Raw genomic sequence first — 18,851 nt, forward strand, 5'->3', positions numbered from 1 at the left:
CATGTAATCAGGCAAATTGGAGGAAGGGTAAGAGGGCTAGTCTCTGGCTTTCTGAATGTTCTCTCTTAAAACTCTCTTTGTCCCTTATTATATCATTTTGTGGTGGGTAAAAGTATCCATACCGATTCTGCCTGGCCCTGATAAAGTGTGGGAGAGCCTGACACTAGGAATATAGCTCCCTTTCAACTTGGTGGCTAAAAATATCATCTCTTGGATCTGAGCTATAAATTGTCTCCATGATATTCCTATACTCTATCTCAGTCCCTAGACTGGGGCTGGGGAGGGACCAGCAGTTACTCTGAACTCCTGGTTTAACCTTGGCTCACTTTTGGTCCTTCAGAACCTCTCTCTATCTCATCATTTTTCCACTTTGCCTTCTATTGCCGACTGCCCGATTTCTATACATTCCCAATTTAAATTGCCCAAAAAGAGAATCCCACTGGTTCATTTTGTTCCTGTATTTGCAGAATTTTTAGTGTCAGGCCCTCCCCTCACTGGCTACTCTATGGATTGTTCTGTGTTCTATTCTGTTGTGCCTTCAGGGGGATGGGAATCAACTGGTAGCCCACAAAGAAGCTAGGATATTGTGTCAAGTGGGATTTCTGGTGCCCCAGAATCATTGTTTTGCTCTGACCAGCCATCTGTGGAATGTGTCTTTTGTGCAGTATTTCTAGTTATAGTGATATATTTGCATTGCCTTGTGCATTTTCTGACCAATAGCCTGAGAATGCAAAATCCTGGGGTTAGGAGTGCAGTGTGTGACACTATGACTAGGCATTTCTGTGTGTGAAACTAAGAAAAATGCAGCCAAGGAAACTGTATGTTAGTGCTTTCATTTTGTTTCAGTATAGGTCTGCCTGGATGATCAAAACAGATGGAAAAGAGTCATGTGGGGCAGTAATACTGTTCCTTCACCTCCTGGAGAGTCAAGCCTTATATTGGGAGATCTAATATCTCAGTACACTTCCTCCCTGTTTTCTCTCATGCTGGGGTCAGCTAGAGTTTACCAGAGATGTTCATGTGTATATTACCTTTATTCTCAAATAAGCTTATATCTCGGTTGCAGACATTATAACTTTAATGTTCAGCAGCTAGTTAAGAATTTTTTTTTATTAACTTGATAATGCTCAACTTGATGTCTTTTCATAGCACTGTCAGAGAGTACTTGTATTGCCTTTTACCTTTTGACTATTTATGGGCATCCTAGATATTTAGCCCCATGTTACATGTTTTCTTTCCTGGGTTTTTTGATAAGAATTTTAAGGTTGACATTATTATGATCACAAGTATAAACAAGTGTGTGAAGATGTTGCAATGAATTGCAAGGTTGCTATTATTCATGATGCTTAAGCAAATGAGGATGCAATTAATACTTGCATAAAGAACTGGTATAATGTCAGTCCGGAAACTGCAAATTTTAGGAAGATATTTGGATATTTCAGAGCAGCGAATTGCTATGAATGAAATGGTTAATCATTTTGATGCATCTTGGGCGAAAATTAGACTAATTTTCAGCATAAGCCGCTTCTTAGCATTATCCTCACAAGGTCTTCTGAGATAACATAGCAGTTGCTGTTGCTAATAGGCTTTATATCTATTAAGTTAGCATTTTTTCTTGATACACTGATAGAATGAGTTTCAAGAATACTTAACAGAGTGCAATAGCCTCCAGCTGCCAAATGCTAGATTTAATTATTTATTAGGACCAACGTGAGTGTTTAGACATACTGCCTGCAGTGCAGCACATAAGTATTATTAACATTGAAATTAGAGATCCAATTATATAGAGTCAGAGAATGCCAGTATTTTGGGACCTTGGAGATGGTCTATTTCATTCTATCAATATGTTGTAGAAAAAAAATTGAGACTCAGGGAAAGGGAGTGAGTTATCCAAATTTATTCATCAGGTTTAAGGCAGAAACACAGTGTAACCTCAGCTCTTCTGCTTCTCAGTTCCAGGATTTCCTCATAGTACTGAGCTCTTTTATTTCCAATTCCTTTATTTTGTTGTCTTTCCAATGTATTTTGCCATCGCAACGTTATCAATACCCTATCCTTTACCCCAAATGTTTAATTTTTTATCATTATTTCCCTTATAAATTAAAACAGTAGTTGTTATTGGAAAGAAAACCTACTCTACTCTTCCTTTGTTTTTCTGTTACTATCACACTCACACTTCTGACACCAGATGTGTGTGTGTGTGTGTGTGTCTGTGGTGTGTGTTTTCCCACAACTCTGTGACACCAGTAGGTTGTCCTACAGTTTAACTCAATTCTGACACTAGTTACCTGGAGATAGTGTCAGGTCCCACAGGTTAATGGCTCAGTCCCACAGGACTGCCCCTACTCCTTCAGATGCCAGTTGCAAGTCTACATTGTTACGTGTGCTTCTGACCAATCAGCTGTAAATAGGTTCCCATGACAATCTCCTCGGATTTGATTATTTGCTAGAGTGGCTCACAGAACTCAGGGAAATACTTATGTTTATCGGTTTATCATATAGCAAAGTATATGACAATGGATACAGATAAACAGCTAGATTGAAGAGATACTTAGGGCAAGGTCTTGGAGGGTCCTGAACACAGGAACTTCTGTCCCCGTGGAGTTGGACTGCATCACCCTCCTGATTCGGAGAAGTATACACCAACCTGGAAGCCCTCCAAACTGCATACTATTAGGATTTTATGTAGGCTTCATCATGTAGGCATTGTCAATTATTAACTCTATTTCCAGCTCTTCTCCCCCCTCTGGAGAATGGGAGATGGGGCTGAAAATTCCAAGCCTCTAATCCTGGCTTGGCCTTTCTGACCAGCCCCACCCAGGAGCCCACCAAGACTCACCTCATTAAGACAAAAGACACTACTACCAGGAACTTCCAGGGGATTTAGGAGCCCTGTGTCATGGATGGGGTCAAAGATTGGAACAGTCTTTGGTAGTGCTCTTATCAATGAGGAAACTATAGGGATTTTTAGGAGCTCTGTGTCAGGAACCAGGGGCAGAGATATAATTTTTATTTCACAGTTATTACAGACAATTATTCTATCATTTTGCATTTTTTGGTTCAGTATGAAATTAGTAACACATGTTATAGGAAGTGCTCAAGTCCTTCAGAGCACAACAGAAGGAGGCTAAATGATGGCTACATTGTGAATGGACAGAAAATGGCTCTTTTATGGACTATTGTATATTTGACATTATTGAACAGATCCATTAGTCCTCATTTTTTTTCTTTCTGAAAGTGATGGATTTTAGGTGTTATGTTTTAAAAGTTATTTTGAAATAATTATAAATTCACAGAAACTTGCAAAAAAATGTACAGGGACATCTTATGTACTCTTGACTCATTTTCTCCCAATGGTGACATCTTACATCACCATAGTACAGTATCAAAACCTGATATAGTTATACAGTTTTATCACGTGTGTAGATTTGTGTCATCACTACCACTACAATCAAGATAAAGAACTGTACTATCATCACAAGGCTTCCTTATGTATCCCTTGGCAGCCACACCTACCCTCTTCCCCTGCAGCTCTTACCCTTGGTAACCACTATTCTGTTCTTCATCTCTATAATTTTATTTCAAGAATTCATATAAATAGAATCATACAGTATCTTAGGTTCTTTAGATGGAAGAAATGAGTCACAGAGATTTTTGTTAGCTCCGCAAAATAATTTTTAATAATCATTTGTTTCAAGTCCTGTATGTCTTGAAAAATGTACTTTGTCTTTTCCCATATTTTCTGATATCAGGATAAAAAATCAGTAAGAAACCAAAAAAAAAAAATCCCATTTTTCCCACTTGAAACATTTATTGTTCCATTTTCTTGTCCTCTCTGCTTTTCATCATAGAAAAGTAACTTATTGCTTTTTCCTTCTAAGAAAAATTAGTAATGAATCTTTAATATAGTCTTTAATGAAAACCCAGATTGCCTTTTAAAAAATTTTTGTTATACATGTTCCTTTCTGGGCTTTTATGATAATTTGTCAAAATGGAAATAGATATTTAAAAAACAAAATACAAAATGATCTTGCTCTAGGAATACATCATTTCTGAGAAAGTACCATCTCTTCCAAATGTCTGTGAATGTTATTCATATTGCCCTTCTCTTCCTTTTATTCAAATTCTGTAGTTTTTTACAAGTTTCTATAACTAGTGTAATTAAATGTGAAACCAACTGATTACCAATTACAACTGATACTAATGATGGCTACTGGGAAGCTACCTATATAACTGTGCTGTATCTAAGGTCTTGCTAGCTTTGCTGAGTTACAGGGATTGCCTAAGTGCTAAATGCAAACTTATTGATGCATATAAGAAGCCATTTATATTAATATAATTAAGAGACCCTACCTAACTCTGACGAAAAATTACTTGAAAGTAACAGAGGAAAGAGTCCTTATTTTAGAGTAAATGAACTATTGGGAATAATTACAATTAGTCCAACCATAATTGGATTTAATGAGACTGAATAGAAACAAATTAGACATAATTGGAAGTGAAGCAAAAGTCAATTAAATCTTTATAATTTTAACTTTATAAAAGTTATTGAGTTAAATGACCAGGATCAATTAACAAAGGAAATAAAGCCATGAAGTGCATTTCTAGGAAACTGGTACTTTTTTGAGGGGAAAGGTATTGTTTCCCTGAATGATTAGAGTTCAATGAAAGTTAGTTTAATCACTTTTGCTGCCTTAGCAGTTTAATAACTTCAAATGAAGTAATTATGCAAATTTATAATTTTACCTACAAACTGCTGCAGAAGTTGTTTTAAGGAATCAAGGAGTGAAATTTATTTGATAGAACAAAATCGTGTATTAATAAAAGTCAGTGAATTCAGGTGCTTTGGAATAAAGATATGGCTGCTCTTACTCAATACTCACTTCAGGACTCTGGGTCAGCTGTATGAGAATGACAGTTGACCTGTTGGAGAAATTGTGTGGTTGAAAATACATTCACCACTTTGCTCTTTATAGACTTGCTCTGGGAACCAGTCCTTATTCCTGTAGCACTGCTGTCAACCCCAACTACCATCACACTAAAGATCCCAAGTCAGTTTTTATTCAGTAACTTAAGTGAAGTTCTGTGCAACTGGTCACCTAGGAACTCAATGCTAGTAATCTGTGGTTACCAAAACGGTCTCCTCACAATACAGCCAAGGTCAATCAGAGTGTTGTGATTTCTGCATCCTCAGTGTGCAGGGAAATGTATATCATGACTCACTCTATGATGCTTAATGACCTTCAAAAGGGCCCCTGAGCATGTACTGACTTTGAAATGTGATGGAATAAGATTGCAGTTTTGATTCAGTAAATAAACTATTATTCTCTAATGATGATAAAAATATTAATTCTGCAATGCCTGGCACAAAGGAAAAAACAATAGCAAATCAAGTTCAGGAAATAAATCTATGTGAGATGTGCAGACACAGCACAGCTTTCTAGACATGATCCTATATTATGTCTGAAACAAAACCATTTCCATACACTGCAGGCATTGTAAATTCTTTGCTGAAGCACGTTTTCTCCAGTTTTTTCTTTAAAGACAAGTGCATATTGAATCAGGTTAAAGTCAATGGAATTATGACATTATTAATGCAGTGGGTAACTCCATCAGTGATGCAGTGAGATTTTGTTCAAAGATATGAACTGAGAGGTGTTTGAACTCAGACTTCGGAGAATAAAGGACATACATTTGTAAGTAAGAAATATCCCCACTTTCATCCCTTATATACCATAACACACCCAGCCCCATCCACCTATGATCCTTACATAACCTAATGTCATTCCTGACAAGGCAGGCCTGGCCAACCTTTGCATCTCAGGAAAAATGAGGGGATTCCCAAGATTCATGGCAAAGGCTGCTACTGCTTTTGTAGTGGTGTGTGGGTGAAGTTTTCTCTGTGCGTATAGATGCCATGTTGAAGCTAATGGATTTTTCAAGAATTGGTTTAAAGTCAAATGATTCAAATACTTATCCCTGATGTCCAGGCCTTTCAGGGCTTTGGTTATTTCTTTGTGTTAGGGGATGTTAGAAGTAGTGTTTCAAGTCAGAGCAGGTGATGCTTAGACAGGAGCAAAAGTAAAAGAAAAGGAGAAACTGAGAAAGGCCCAAAATGGAAAATCAGCACTTAGGTCTGGCGTTATGCAAGATGGGTCAAAAGGTCTTCTTGGGCCCCATTTTCTAGATCTTACCAGTCCTCTGTGATTTTCCACCGCTTCTTATCCCTTTGAGTCTGAATGGAAGAGAGGAAAGCAGTAACTAGATCAGAGAAATGAGGAGCAAAGAGCAGGGAGGTAGAAATGGTAGTAGTGGAAGGTGGAAACCTTGAAGTATGAAATAGAATAGTTTGAACTGCAGCTATTACTACTGTAGTTCTTCTCCTCAAATCTGCTCTATTTTTATTAAAATGTACATTGAATGCTTCTTGTGTACATGATATTTTGATAAGATTTGATAAACCTTTGAGGATGTGAATCATCAGAAGGAAGGATTAAAGACTGATTATTTTAATGGTCTGGATCTTTTACCAGTAGGAAACACACAACAATGCTCGTGCTCTCTGCTGAGTTTACTCCCTACTCCCAAGCATGCATAGCCTCTCCCATTATTAATATCACTCACTAGAATGGTACATTTATTTTCTTTTTACTGAGGATGAACCTACATGCACACATTGTAATCACCCAAAGTCCATAGTTTACCTTAGGGTTCACTCTTAGTGTTGTACATTTTATGGCTTTGGACACAAGTATAATGATGAATGTCCATTATAATATCACAGAGTGTTTTCACTGCCCTAAAAATCCTCTCTGCTCTGCCTATTCATTCCCTCCACCTCCCTCTCTCCCCACAAACCACTGTTTTTTAAATTGTCTTCATAGTTTTGCCTGTTTCAGAATGTCATAAAGTGGGAATTATACAGTACGTAGTCTTTTTTAGATTGGCTTCTTTCACTTAGTAATACGCATTTAAGTTTCCTCCATTTCTTTTCTTGACTTGATAGCTCATTTCCTTTTTGCACTGAATAATATTCCATCGTAGGGACACCTGTTTATCCATTTACCTAGTGAAGAGCATTTTGGTTGCTTCCAAACTTAGGCAATTGTAAATAAAACTGCTGTAAACATCCATGTGCAGATTTTTGTATGGACATAAGTTTTCAAAGCCTTGGCTAAATACCAAGGATCACAATTGCTGGATCGCATGGTAAGAGTATATTTAGTTTTGTAAGAAACCACCATACTGTCTTCCAAAGTGGCTGTGCCATTTTGCATTCCCACCAGCAATGAGTGAGAGTTCCTGTTGCTCCACATCCTTGTCAGCATTTGGTTTTGTCAGTGTTCTGGGTTTTGGCCATTCTAATAGTGTATAGTGGTATCTCTCACTTGTTTTAAAGTGCATGTCCCTGATGACTCATGTTGTGGAACATCTTTTCATATGTTTATTTGCCATATGAATATCTTCTTCGGTGAGGAGTCTGTTAAGTTCTTTGGTGCATTTTTTAATTGGGTTGTTTGTTTTCTTATTGTTGAGTTTTAAGAGTTCTTTGTATATATCCTCATGTTTTAGGTGGGCTCTTTTAAACTGCATGGGTGGATTCAGTTTTTGTGTCTAGTTTCATTATTTGTATTTAAGTGACTGGTTTAAGCCATTTAGATTTATGGTGATTACTGACATTTAGATTTATTATACTCTCTTATTTAGGTGGGTTTTTTTCCCTCAATTATTTATGTTTCTTTCCTGACTCCTATTGAATTGATGGAGTTTTAAAAATTCTTGACCCCCTTCTACTTCTACATAAGGAAATAAGGTAACATGGGCCAGAGTCAGCAGAATCAACACATAATTTATGTGTTTTGCAGTTTTGATTTGTGGGTGCTTGTTCAGCCATTCTTAACTGGTGGGAAGTTTGTGGGCCCCAGTTGTGAGTGTGTCACTCAAGGGAAGTTTTATATTTGTTTCAGCCTCGGGTTCAAAAACATTCCCTACCTGGGATTTCTTTACATTTGTTTCTTGGCTTAGGTTTTCTTAGACCCTGCTGAAGTATATAAACTCAAAATCCAAACCTGTTTCAGGGTAGGACTGTGGTTTTTCATTCTCAAGGGGGAATTTTTTTCCTTTCCCAGGACTCAGACCAAGATGGATAAGTCCCTTTTTCACTTCTTTACTTTTCTCAGAAGCTTTTATTTCCTGATTCATGAGTTCTGAATTTATGCAAGGATCTCACTTCCAACTCTTTACCTTACGGAGGCCCAAAGCCTTGTCTTCTGTCCCTTGCACAGCTTTGAAATCCAAGTTTCTAGATTCTTGGGATCGGCAAACGTTCCCAGAACAGTCATAGTTTTTGTTCTCTTTGACCATTCAGGTTTTCTGCTTTGTGGTATTGTTCCTTCCCCCTCTCCGCGCCACCACAACCCCCCAGATATTTCTCTCACTCTCTTGAAAACACAGCTTAAATGGATGTAATTTAAATGGATGTTTGCTGTATTTTATCTACTATTCTGTATGTTTTACAGTAAGGGCTTTTCAGAATATCCAATTCAACTTATTGCTGGAAGAGATTTGTTTTAACATACCTTAGAAACACCCAATTCCATGGAGATAATATCTTACATAAAAGCCATTCTTGCCTCTTAACACATGAGGCTCTCAAGTATTTCTGTTGAGCCACATGGTGATCTACTGCCATGCCCTGTTAATACAACTGTGCTTCTTTGAATGAGTTTTATAATTTTGATTGTTCCTTATGGATAGAATACTGGCTTCTATTACTAGCAGTACACATTGGTGTCACTCTTGCTGTCAATTATGGGACATTGAAATCAGCCTTTATTCATGCTGGTCTAGCACAGGGTATAAAGAAAGATTACTGTGGGGCTTCCCTGGTGGCACAGTGGTGGAGAGTCCGCCTGCTGATGCAGGAGACACAGGTTCGTGCCCCGGTCCGGGAAGATCCCACATGCCGCAGAGCGGCTGGGCCCGTGAGCCATGGCCGCTGAGCCTGCGCGTCTGGAGCCTGTGCTCTGCAACGAGAGAGGCCACAACAGTGAGAGGCCCGCGTACCGCCAAAAAAAAAAAAAAAAAAAAAAGATTAATGAGACCTTAATGACCTTAATGAGATCATGTGTCTAGTGTTCTGAAACAATTCTCTATTCTGTAAGCAACTTCTGCATGGCCTGAAGTGTCCGAAACGCTCGATAGAGCAAAATAAGCTACATTTCCAATGAGTAGTTTATTTGACTTATTCCTTCTCTCTCTCTATAGTTCAGTACTTTCTTCTTTCTTTTGCAGGAACTACTTCTCTTCCCTAATTTCAATCACAAATCTCTGCCCCTAACTTTCAGAGTAGGCACATAACCCAAGCTGGGCCAGTGACAGAAACCACACCGTGGCTACAGGATTGGCCTGAGAGTAGGCAGGTGATTCAGTTGGACCAATCACAGAAGGAAGTAAACAAAGATAAACTTTTTATCTCAGCTTAGAAAGATGCTAGCAGAGAGCCACTGGATTTATGTTTCCTGCTGTGGAGAAGAAGTGGGCCTCAGGTTGGAGGGGAAAAAGTCAACACACTAAGAAAGTGGCAATGAAAAACCTAGGGATAGGGAGTCTTGGCACCTTTTTGTGTCCTGGTCCCAGCTTGAGGCCCAGCTTTGCCCATGATCTTCCTGAAGTTTGGTTAGGGCAGCTGCCAGTTCCTTTTTTGAGATAGCTGGTTTGAGAGGGGTATCTGTCTCTTCCAATCGAGAGTCCTGATTCCTTAGCATCCTTTTAAAAAAAAGTATTTGTTAAGTACTTTTAGTATTCATTGACATGGTTTTGGTGCTGAACAAAGTGATTTATACAGATATAGTCTCTGTATTTTAGGGTTTACATTCTAAGAACTGTACTTCTGGCACTCTTTCTTTAGAACTGCAAAGCTCAATGAATCTTTAATGTCCACTCTTTGAGTATATAGCTAAAAATTAATTTAATAGCTGATGGTCATCCATCTTTCCAAGAGGTTCCTGACCTACTTCAATTGAGTGCTAAGTTACTTTTAGGCATTGGTGTGTGCAGAGCTCTTGGTGTCAAGGTTAAACTGTTCCTTTCTCTAACATGTAAGAAAATTGATGCATAAAATCTTTCAGTGTAATAGCTATCCTTCTAGACCCCTGGGCATTGGAGATTTGGTTATCTTTTCACTCAATTGATCCATTGTTTGCACTAGACAATTTGACTTTGTTCAAGTACACTGCTGTTTGTGTTTTTAATTCCAAATCTTACCTCATTATGAACAATTTTCTACCCTTTACTCTGGGGAAATGCTAATGCTGCTTGTTTATATAGAAAGTAAAGTTAAGAAGTCAGTGTTAACATTTTGGCTTGCTTTCACAGGCAAAAAAATAGTAGTACTGTATTCATATGTTGAAATTTCTTTCACTTTTCCCCTCTTTATGTTGGATGTGCCTTAGCTGTAAGCTTCATCCAGGTTGCTTCATGCATTGACTACTAACCACTGACAGTAATGTCTCCAATGAATGTTTTGTTTCCTTTGATTAATTTGTCTCTACTTTCCTTGTTCTAAAGCCCAGAGTGAGGACCATATTTTATGTGGATATTTGGAATAACAGTGAAGTTCACCACTGTGTTTCCTTGGCTTAAATCAAGATTTATCTGATGTGCTGAGGAACTGGGGCAGACTGGTGGGACTTGGAGGGCCTCCTTCAGTGATTGGAGGAGTTAAGTAGATCCACACTGTCATCTGACCAAGTGTGTACCTGACACTGTCAAAAATACTACCATTGGGCCACCAGGAGCAACCACAGTCTACTGTTGTTCTGTTTTGGAATAAGTCATTTTATGTGTTTTCAATGAGCTGCAACATTTTCTTTCCCCCATAGAATTTTTTCCACTGAGTTGTGCTGTTGACTTATGTTGTAGAATTTTATAAAAACAGTCCAGTGATATTTATCCTTGCATCTCTTATAAAGTGGTTGAGGGTGTTATTTTTATGTTTCACAATGACTTCTTGATGAGAAACCAAGGAAAAGTTGCTTTCTGGAATCCCTATCCACAAAATCTGTGCTTTGTTGAAACGATTGTTTTATTTAAACTAAGTGGACAACATGGATTTTGTTACCTTCTTTGGATTGACTACAAAGCATGAAAGCAAATCTGTTACTCATCTAGAGGACTGGTTGGCATTGTGATGAGTCTTCCACCTGGCTCTCTTTTCTTTCCCTTTGCCTTACATTTCACCTCATTTTTTCTTTACTTTAAAAAATTATTTTATCTTATGATTTTATATGCATTTTAATACAATTCTTTTTATAAAAAAGCAAGGAATAAAAAAAATGGAGTAGCCTACTTTTGCTTCAACTCATGTAGTGTCACACTCTTCTAATAGAGGTAGCCCAAAGCAATAAGCAACAAAGCTCTCTACCCAGCCAAAGTAGGTGTCTCTAAGTACTTGCATTAAAATCCCATGCCCATGGCTTCAAGTGATTCCCTTAGCCCTTATTTCAAAGCCTAATCTTACATTACATTTTATTTAAAGAACCTTCAACATATGATTTCTCAGCTCATAATAGGTGGAAAATGAGAAAATTAGAAATAGGGAGAAAAAGTGCTATACGGGGTCACTGATAATAATGGCAGGGAGAGAAAAACAAGAAATAGGTGAAAAAGCTAAGCTATGCAAATAAATCCACATATTTTAATAGGCCTTTTTATATCTATTATGCATCCATATAATAGATTACATATTAGATTATATAGAATAAATTATATATTAGATTATATACAATATTCTATATGATAGATTCTATATATTATATCTATTGTATTATATAGGTGTATAATATCTATATATGTTATATAGATATGATCTAATATTCATAATGATGACTGACTCAATTATCTAGAATTTTTGGCTGTCCAGAATCCTCATATTCTAAATACTAGGTAATTAAGTTTTATATTATTAAATTATTATACTATATTTAAACTTCTAATTCACATGAATTGTGAAAAAAATTGAAGAGCCACACATGGAAATATTTAACCTCTGAACCCCTCATAGCAACATTGATAAAATAGATTAGAAAATACATTGATAAAGGCTTAATACCTTCTAGTTTCACTAGAAAAGTGTCGTTTAATAGTATGCAAATGATTGAATAGATCTGTCTCTGGGGCCTCCATAGAACAGCTTCTGTGTCTATGTTAGCATGCAGAAATGCTCCACTGAAAATTTAAGCTGTAACTGTGTGCATTGTATTACCTATAATTACATTTCCACTTGGGTAAATGGAGATTTTTTTCAATTTATAAAAAGTGTATGCCCATTGTAGATTCAATTCATGTAGGTTATGTATGTGTAAATATTTATTGACAGGAAAGATTAAACCCATGTCTTTTATAACTGATAAACTCCTGAATTTATTCTTGGAAACATCTAGTTAGCCTCTGTGGGGAGCACAGGGCTTTCCCTTAACCTCTTGTCTCTGAGTGTTGATCAAGGTCAATAAAATCCATTTCCCCCAAGCAAGGAATAGTGCTCCAGTTCCATGATATGGATTGATTCACATTTTCTAGAAGTGTGGCCTCGAAGGAGTGAAAATCAGAGTATGTGTGGTTTCTCTTCTCATTCTAACCATAAGATACTGAGGGACATTTATCTCCCTTCCAATGTTTCTACGAGGCAGAGGAAAGAGGGTTTCAGGCACCAATCTGGTTGTGTGGCAGCCTAGCCCTCAGCTACAGCTCTGACTGGAGAAGGCCTAGGTTGCCCCTGGGCTTTGGAGAAAATGTTGTTCCTATTCTCTCTCTGCTTTCTCTTTCTCTGACCCTGGGTGTATGTAACTGCAAGATTCCAATTTGCTTTCAAGAGGATGGAGTCCATTTACGTCTCCACACAGGGCTGAAAGAGTTCTCCAGGTGGTTCATCTGTGGAGTTTGGGGCCAAAATCTCACTCACCTAGTAATAGATGTTGCATTTTATTTTACTTTTTTGCATTTGTTCTCTGTAGGCATATTTTTCTGGAGGGTTTCACAAAAAGGAGTGGTGACTGGGCCAGGGAGAATGAATTGTCTCACCTATATCATCTTAAGTTTTCATTTAAAAAAATCGATTTGTTTTGAGTGGGAAATTAGTGCACATGGTTAAATATATTTAAAAAGTATACATTGAAAAGTCTTCCTCCTGATCTCACACTTGTCTCCATCCAGTTCCCATGGCCCACATCATTAGAATACTATTATTATTAGTTCCTTGCACATCCTTCCAGAGTTTCTATTTGTATAGGCAAACAAAACCAAATATATACCTTAGTTTCTCACTTTTTACAAAAATGATGGCATATTAAACACACTGTTCTAAGCCTTGCTTTTTCTCTAAACAATATTCCATTTCAGTCAGTATGTAGAGTTTATGCAATTTTTTAATCCCATTGAATAGATATACTATAATTTACTTGACCAGTCCCCTATTGAAAAATGGCAAGGTAACTTTCCAATCCTTTGTTGATAATGCTTCAATTAATACAGTTATACATACATTATTAGGCACATATTCAAGTACTTATATCTGTTGTATAAACCCCAAAGTAGAATTGCTCTGTCAAAAATTATATGTATTTGTAACTTTGATAGATCCTATTTGCCTTGCATAAGGATAGTAAAATTTTACACTCCACAGCTCCATGAAACTTTGAGTTTTTGCCAATTTGAAAGGTTTAAAATAGTATTTCAGGGTAATGTAATTTGCATTTCTCATTTTATAGCTGAGGTTGACATCTGTCAAAGAGTCATTTGAATTTTTCTGAGAATTATCTGTTTATACCTTTGGATCCTTTTGTTTACTATTACTAATCCTTCCCTTATTGATTTCTAAAACTTCCTATATATTAGAAAGACTAACCATTTATCTGTGATATGGTTATAGTTGTTTCCCCCTCAATTTGTCATATACGCCTTTTTTTTTATGAATGGACCATCATTTATTCACTACAAGTGCTAGTTGGGAGGACTATGTAATAAAATGAAGGAACATTAATGATATACATATAAGTGGAATAGTTTAAAAGCATGATTACAATTAACTGCATTTTCAAAAGAAAAGCAAATGGGCAAAATGAAAGAAAATGCAACCTCATGCTGCCGTGGTTGAAACATGGGTATTTAAAGTCTGTGGTTTACCTTCCCATTTTTCTTGGCTATCACTGACATGATTTAGATTTTTATAATGAAAAAGAAAACATATCAATTGTTAAAATGTCTTTACCCATTTACATGTATAGCAGACTTTAGCACGAGTCTTAGACCTGACCCTTATCCCAGAAATTCATCTGGTTCTCTACCCTGGAATATTTACTTCATATACTCTCCTTCTACAACCCCTTTCCTTTCACCACATTGCATAGTATCACCACTCCCCTATTGCCTCCACCTTAGTGTCTTCATCTTTGAAAGTGGTTCTCTAAGAGAGAGGTTACCCAACTTTTTCTTTTAAAGGGAAAGATAATAAATATTGTAGACTTTGCCTGCCATTCAACCTGTCACAAATACTCCCATTTGCCACTGTACTGCCCATAACAGCCATAGGCCATACTTAAATAAATAAGACATGGCTGTGTGCCAATAAAATTTTATTTATAAAAACAGGCAATAAATGGGCCAGGTACTTTACCAACTCCTGCTCTAGAACAATCCTAGTAACTAGTACTGTTTAGATGAAACCAGCACTTGAAACTCAGCAAATTGGATGGCCCTACTTATAGATCATAATGTATAATTTAAATAATACTTTACTCAGGAACTTACAAGAGTATGTAAACTGCACTGAGGGCCCAAAAAATTCTTGGTTAAAAAAAGTCATAGGAGCACTTACTCATTTAAGAAATGCCCTTACTCTGGGGAACAGCTGAGGACAATGATCAGATTCTGTTGTTTGAAATCAATTCCACTGTCTTGCAATCAAATCCAAGCAATTACTGGGGAATGTTGGGTAAAGGATTCAACTGGGGAGGGTTTTCCCTTTGCTTTAAAATTCGAAATGATGGCCATAAACAGACCTAATTAATTTGAGTTGAGGGGTTATATTTCAAAATAGAAATAAAGAAAATCTAGAAGAAAACTCATCTATAAACCCCTTTCCTCTCTTAGTTTCTAAAAAGTATATATTAAACCCTTTTGATTGAGATCTTAAAATTTTAAAAAGTCGGAAAGGAAAAATAAAGTATTAAATCAAAATTAATAGCATTTTCCTAAAAATCTAAGCAGCCAACACAAGAAGACACACTGTAAATAAATCTACATAACACTGAAAAATCATAGATTAATAGCTTTATTACATTGTCAGCTGATTCAAACACATTGGTAAAAAAGTAAGAAAAAGATAAAACAAAAAAATAATTAGTAAATAAGCGTGGGAAATACTTAGCTTCTCATTTGCTAATGGATGTGATGTGTATTTATATTTCAGTAGAAACAAAGTATATGTAATTAACATAACCAGTGCAGATGAAAGTGTAACTGGCACTATATTTTTTCACAACTATAAAGACCAATATAATTCATAATACAATTCAGAAAATGTACCTTAATTTCAAATTCCTTGGCTCAATTTATTTTTACCTCCGCATATCCAAGGAAATGATCCTATCTAAAGTTTTATGCAAAGCAATTCACTGAAGCTTTATTTCAAATTACCAGCAGAAAAAATGAAGTTTCTCACGAAAAGGAATTATAAAACACATTAGCAGGATATTCAGCAGCTATTTATAATGAAATATTTTTCATATGTTAAGTTGAAAATCAGTACAAGTTAAATATGAATAAAACTACCTAAAAAGCAAGGACTATACAATGTCTGGAAAGTAACACATGACAAAAGTGTCAGGGTAAAAGCATTAAGATCCTGCTTTTACTTTTTTAAACTTTCTGCTATGTGTTTATTTGTATGAAGCCTTTAAGAAAAAAAATTTTTTTGAACATATCCCAAATAATTAAATGACCTCCAAACACCCTACCCTTTAATTAGTTCTTTATTCTTGATCATGACTGCTTTAGCTCTAACCTGTTTTGTTTTGTTTTGTTTTCTCTCTTGGAATCAGCTACGTGGGTGTTCCAATACTGCTTTAATCACCTCTTGGTGTCTCAGTTAAGAATGCCTGTCTCAGTTCCGCCTGGAAATCCACCACAGGTACTGCTGAGATCGCCTTGGGTACAGGTGACACTCCTGGTTGCTCAGTGAGGCTCTTCTCCGTTTGGCTTGGACTTCTGCCTCTGGTATGTGCTGTTTTGTGGTCCGTCTCGGGTGTAAACTGTCCCTGGCCCGCTCTATCTTGCCGCTGGCCACTCCTAAGAACACAAAGTTAGGCATCTCTGGCAGCCGCTCCACTCTACGCTGTCATATACCCTTTAATTTTGCTTATTATTTTTGGCCAAATGGAAATTTTTTTCTTTACGTAGTAAGTTGTTAGTATTTTAAGGATTCTGAGTTTTCAGAAATAGTTAGAAAGGCTGTATTCACTTTCGGTTTTAAAGGGATTCTTCCATATTATTTTATGTTACTTCAATGGTTTTATTTTTATTTATATTTAAATGTTTGTTTTATTTAGAGTTTGTTCTGGTATGTAAAATGACAAATGGATTCAATTTCACTTTTTTATATGACTATCTGGTTCGAACACCGTTTACTGAAATATTCCATCTTTGCCTCGTGATTTGACTAATCCCCTTCACTAGGAGGGCCGGTGACTGAGGTGAGAGATGCTGGCAACCTGCCTCTCCTGGGGTGAAATCTTAGCCTTTTGACTGGGAGTGGTGTTAAAGGAGCTCGCATCTTGTTGGCCTCAAGAAATAGAATAGACATTCTGTATTATGAAGTTGCGGAAGGAATGGGAGCAGGTTCTGGCTGAAATGTCACCGATTCCCACTGTTCTTATCGACGTTTAGGAGTTTTTCTTGAATAAATGCTTACTGATTTGTGGTATGCCCTTAGGTCAATTTCCAGAGATTTTAAACGTTTGTGTTTTATAATATTTACCAGTTAAATGGTTGTTTCGCTGAGGAGAGGTGTATATGCCAAGTTTGTCGCATGGCTTTCCTGGAAGTCTGATCAAATTCTTTTTTGTGTCTTTCAGCAATGTTTTCATGATTTGCTTGTATTTGTGTAACATTTGTTTATATATATCACATGTGATATGTATTATATTTACACTGATTGATATAATCATGATTGTCTTTTCATCTGCCTTATGTCAGATTTTATGTGTTTGTAAATTTTCAGAAGTTTTTCACCACGTAGTCTAATTTATTTGTTTGTGAACAGTTTTTCTGGTAGCTAGGTTTGGATAATTGCTCAGTGGTTACCTTTCAAATGATAGCTTTATATAGTGTTTTTAGTCATCCATTAATTTACATGGTGTTTGTTGCTTCTCTATTTGCTCGGTGTTAAAATTGGGTGTTTCCACTTTCTGCTTCTTCCTCCCTTCCTCTTACCACTGGAATTTAATCAATAGCATTATCAACGTTTATTTAGTATTTGCTATTTTACTGTGAAATATGCTTATATTTCTAAAATTTGATTTTTATCGCCTTAAATGATACACTTTGGCTCCCAGCTAATATTACCAAGAAGGTGAATGAGGTAAATCTCCTCAGGACTGCTACCTATTTTGTGCACATTGTGTCTACACAACTCCAGGGGTTGCTGTTCATGTCTAAGTGAATGATACCCCTCAGAACTGTGAATTGTAAAGAAAAAGTGAAAAATGGTAGGTGTCATAGGAGGAGAAGATTCAGTCTGGAGGATATCAGGAAAGGTTCCCCAGAAGAGGTATTATTTGAAGGTTGCATATGTGTGCTGATTTCAAGGGAATAAGTGAGTTTTTCCTAAGAAAGTTTACTTAAAGAGAGAACAGGGTCCTTCAACAATATGCAGGACAGAAAATGCCATCAATTTTCCTATGGAAAATCACCTTCCATACAGCGTGAAGATGTTATTAAGTCATAGTCAAACTCTTGTTTTCCTGTTTAATAGAAAATTATCAGTGTAGTATTTTCACTATTTTTCAGCGTCGTGAGGGAAATATTCATGTGTACTGCACCTTTTTAAAAACTGAAATCAAAGAATGCTCTCAATTATTACGTTAAAATTGATTTAATGATCACCATTCAACTGGAATACTAATGTCAGGAAAAAGCCGGAAATGTAACAAGAGTTTATGTTACCAACAAAAAGGCTTCAGGGTCAAACCTGGTCATACTTTTTATTTTTTTTAAGGTTTAAAAGATTTTATTTTAATGTTGTGATACCATATCACAAAGGAGGATTGTTTTAAGAACAGGAGGAATATATATATATTTTTTTTTAATTTAATTTTATTTATTTTTTTATACAGCAGCTTCTTATTAGTTATCCATTTTATACATATTAGTGTATATATGTCAATCCCAATCTCCCAGATGAACTGGTCATACTTTTAAATAACAGACACACATACATAAAGGGACATTCAAATAAAAGAGATTTGTTTGTGCTCCTTTATTTAGAGTAAATGAAATGAGTCTGGATTAATGATTTGCGTGGTGATCACTCCACTTGTGCTGGGAGCCAGTTAGGAGGATTCTATTGGCCTTTTCCTTGTACCAGTCAGCATTGCACAATATAGGAAGCACAAGGTCACATCTTTATGTTCTGAAAGCTTGAGTGATTACAAATTGCAGAGGTCCCATGCAGAAAGATCATTACCTGCTATGTCCCTTGTTTTCAAAAGTAATAATCAGGGGCCTCCCTGGTGGCGCAGTGGTTGAGAGTCCGCCTGCCGATGCAGGGGATACGGGTTCGTGCCCCGGTCTGGGAG

The 18,851-nt window shown here is 36.6% G+C and overlaps 1 pseudogene across 1 annotated transcript; it reads right to left on the reverse strand.

Annotated features, from left to right (window-relative positions):
* Positions 1-16,121: 16,121 nt before the first annotated feature.
* LOC307068587 (SNRPN upstream reading frame protein-like) lies at positions 16,122-16,366 on the reverse strand (annotated as a pseudogene). The gene has a single exon. The product of its transcript is annotated as an SNRPN upstream reading frame protein-like (transcript).
* Positions 16,367-18,851: the final 2,485 nt, after the last annotated feature.

Source organism: Hyperoodon ampullatus, assembly GCF_949752795.1.
Source record: "Hyperoodon ampullatus genome assembly, chromosome: 20".
NCBI classification, from domain to species: domain Eukaryota; kingdom Metazoa; phylum Chordata; class Mammalia; order Artiodactyla; family Ziphiidae; genus Hyperoodon; species Hyperoodon ampullatus.